We start from the raw sequence: 3,542 nt of genomic DNA, 5'->3' as shown, positions 1-3,542 counted from the left end.
TTTTCCTAGATCTGTATGAATGTGTGATTGATTTTGTATCTTGTGTGAACGAACTATTGTTTCAAAAATAAACCACAATTGATTTTATTAAATTAGAGTTCTTTATTGAGCATTGACTCTCTGATCGGTTGAGCCTCGTATACACAGATAACAAAGATTCCGTTGTGGGGCTAGCTGTCTCTCACTCTAATTCCCCAACCTTATTTTGAGAGCAGTTTCCCTAACAGATTCAGAGAGAAGGGCGGGGTATCTATCTATCTATCTATCTATCTATCTATCTATCTATCTATCTATCTATCTATCTATCTATCTATCTATCTATCTATCTATCTATCTATCTATCTGTCTGTCTGTCTGTCTGTCTGTCTGTCTGTCTGTCTGTCTGTCTGTCTGTCTGTCTGTCTGTCTGTCTGTCTGTCTGTCTGTCTGTCTGTCCGTCGATCTGTCTGTCTATCTATCATCGTCTGTCTATCATCGTCTGTCTATCTATCTATCTATCTATCTATCTATCTATCTATCTATCTATCTATCTATCTATCTATCTATCTGTCTGTCTGTCTGTCTGTCTGTCTGTCTGTCTGTCTGTCTGTCTGTCTGTCTGTCTGTCTGTCCGTCGATCTGTCTGTCTATCTATCATCGTCTGTCTATCATCGTCTGTCTATCTATCTATCTATCATCTATCTATCATCTATCTATCTATCTATCTATCTATCTATCTATCTATCTATCTATCTATCATCTATCTATCTATCTATCTATCATCTATCATCCATCTATCTATCTATCTATCTATCTATCTATCTATCTATCTATCTATCTATCTATCTATCTATCTATCTATCTTCATCATCATCATCTTCTTATTTTTCTCTACTCTTCTTATCACTCAAATGTTCTCATGTGCGTTAGAAGTGTGCCCACCATGAGAACCATAACCCCATGCCTCACATGCCTATCATCTGGGCAATGGCTGTTCTCGCCCAAAGGAGGGATCAGGAAATCTTTACAGCCTTCATACAGATGCCCCTTCTAGATAATTCAATTCTGTTCTTCTTCAGTTGTCAGGCAGTTAAATGAGACCAAATTTCAATGACGTTTCATAAAGACACAAAGTTCACAGCTTATCACAATGAATCAGTGGGTGAACCACTGAATAATCTAGAAGGGGCGTCTGTATGAAGACTGTAAAGATTTCCTGATCCCTCCTTTGGACGAGGTTTTTGGACATGAATTGACTGCGTTATGGACTTTAATTTTTTGGAGGGTTGTAAGAGAAAAAGGTTGATCCTGTGATTACACACACTGGCTTGTGATAGAATGTTATGTTGAAATTGAATGTATTAACTCTATAACTATAAAAAATTGTTTCTTAGTGGCTTTCTATATTAGACCTTCCAGAGATGACAAATATCTGTCTCTTCCTACTTTATGAAAGTTTTAATTGCTGTGGGTATCTGAAATGCCCACTGGATTACATTGGCAGGACCATCCCGACAGGCTGATTTGCAATAACTTCATACAAGACAAAATATTGAGAGGGGTTAATTAAAGAAATTATACAATGTTTATTTTGGGAATTTGTCTTTGGACTGATGTGCTTACTTTCAGCCCTCATACATGATGTTTTCCTTGTGAGTTCCCTATGCTTTTACTATGAATGAATGCCAGACTACATAAATAAATATGTAGATATATCTACATGAGTAAATGCCGGTCTTAACACTTTGAGGCAGTGATGAAACAGTGTTGACCGGCATCGAGAAATGAATTTAAGAGCAGCAGAGATCTGTGTTTGCATCCGATTGAGACGGCATCTTGCTTTTGCGGGGGGAAAGCAAGCAAACATCCCTGATGTAACTTACAAGTAGACAAAGTACAGTCGACTTTTCCATTCTCTCCTCAAGGCCACTATTTCAATCCCGTCTGCTTTTCTTTCCCTCTGTATTTCCCATGAACCTATTTTCCACTTGGAGATAGATCAAGATGGATAGCCACGCTAGACTGTTTGTAGCAGGAGAAAAGAGCAAAAGTTCACTAGCACCTTTAAGACTAATACAATTTGTGGCAGGGGATGAGCTTTTGTGAGTCACTTCTTCAGATGCAGCTAGAATGTTTCATGGTGGTGATAAAAGAGATTTTTTTGGGGGGTGGGGGGATGCGGGTTTCCAAATGTTGAACATGAACATATGAATATATGAAGCTGCCTTCTACTGAATCAGACCCTGGGTCCATCAAAGTCAGTATTGTCTACTCAGACTGGCAGCGGCTCTCCAGGGTCCCAAGCTGAGGTTTTTCATGCCTACTTGCCTGGACCCTTTTTAGTTGGAGATGCCGGGGATTGAACCTGGGACCTTCTGCTTAGCAAGCAGATGCTCTACCACTGAGCCACCGTCCTTCCTCATGTTTAAGTCCATCCCTTTTTTCTCGAGTGTTGAGGCTCAAGTCTGTAGAAGCAAGCTTAAAACCTAAGCGCATGCTGGGTGGGGATATAGCATGGGAGCCCCACTCAGTCTTGGCCAATGAAGGGAGAGAGTCAGCCTAAAAGTGGGCACCTGGCACTGCCTGATCTCTACATGAAGCTCTAGGAGGCTAGCTGGAATGTCTGAGGGCTCCGCTGACACCTTCTTTGTGGTGTTGGCCCAGTGCAAGCACTGCTGTGCACTATGGAGAATACTCCTGAGGTGCATGGCACCATGAAGGCAGGGAAGCGAGAGTCGCTGGTGTTCAAACCTATAAAGAGGAGGTCATCATGTGCAAGAACAACAAGATGAGCCTAAAATGAGAGACAAAAGGAAGGGCAGACAGTAAACATAAGAACATAAGAGAAGCCATGTTGGATCAGGCCAACGGCCCATCCAGTCCAACACTCTGTGTCACACAGTGGCCAGTAATTTATATATATATATATATACACACTGTGGCTAATAGCCACTGATGGACCTCTGCCCCATATTTTTATCGAACCCCCTCTTGAAGCTGGCTATGCCTGTAGCCACCACCACCTCCTGTGGCAGTGAATTCCGCATGTTAATCACCACAAGAATGGCATGTAGAGGGATTGTCAGCATTGCAAGAATTTTCCCACTGAAACAAATGCAAGCTATAGGCTGCGATCACACACACACTAAATAATGCACTTTCAATCTACTTTCAATGCACTTTCCAACTGGATTTTGACAGTTTACCCAGTAAAGTGCGGGAGTAGTTTTGTGTTGCTGCTGTGCCGGAGAGAGTCACGGTGGAATAGGTTTTCCTCTGTGATCTGACGCTTCCTCGTGGCTCTTGCTAACACAGTACTTGCACGAACTCCACTCTTTTCATTTCTTCCGTCCCCTGTTGGGAAATCACCACATGGGCCCAGCTCCTGGACCCTGTTCTATAATATATGTGTAGATCAAATTGTGTGTGCTTTTGCCAGCTGTACTTTGTAAAAAGACATAAAGTGAGTTGTAAATATTATAGTGAAGCAGCTGCTCTGCTGAATCTATGATTTTATTCCGTACTGGGGAAGAATGGGACCAGCTGATAAAGATTTTTTGTGC

At 41.6% G+C, this 3,542-nt stretch overlaps 1 non-coding gene across 1 annotated transcript; it reads right to left on the bottom strand.

Annotated features, from left to right (window-relative positions):
* Window positions 1–2,323: 2,323 nt before the first annotated feature.
* TRNAS-GCU (transfer RNA serine (anticodon GCU)) lies at window positions 2,324–2,390 on the bottom strand. The gene has a single exon. It is a non-coding gene; the product is annotated as a tRNA-Ser (tRNA).
* Window positions 2,391–3,542: the final 1,152 nt, after the last annotated feature.

The sequence above is a fragment of the Heteronotia binoei genome, chromosome 14 (assembly GCF_032191835.1).
Source record: "Heteronotia binoei isolate CCM8104 ecotype False Entrance Well chromosome 14, APGP_CSIRO_Hbin_v1, whole genome shotgun sequence".
NCBI classification, from domain to species: domain Eukaryota; kingdom Metazoa; phylum Chordata; class Lepidosauria; order Squamata; family Gekkonidae; genus Heteronotia; species Heteronotia binoei.
Note: the sequence above shows the minus strand (reverse complement) of the source record. Positions and strands in the feature narration are given on the sequence as shown.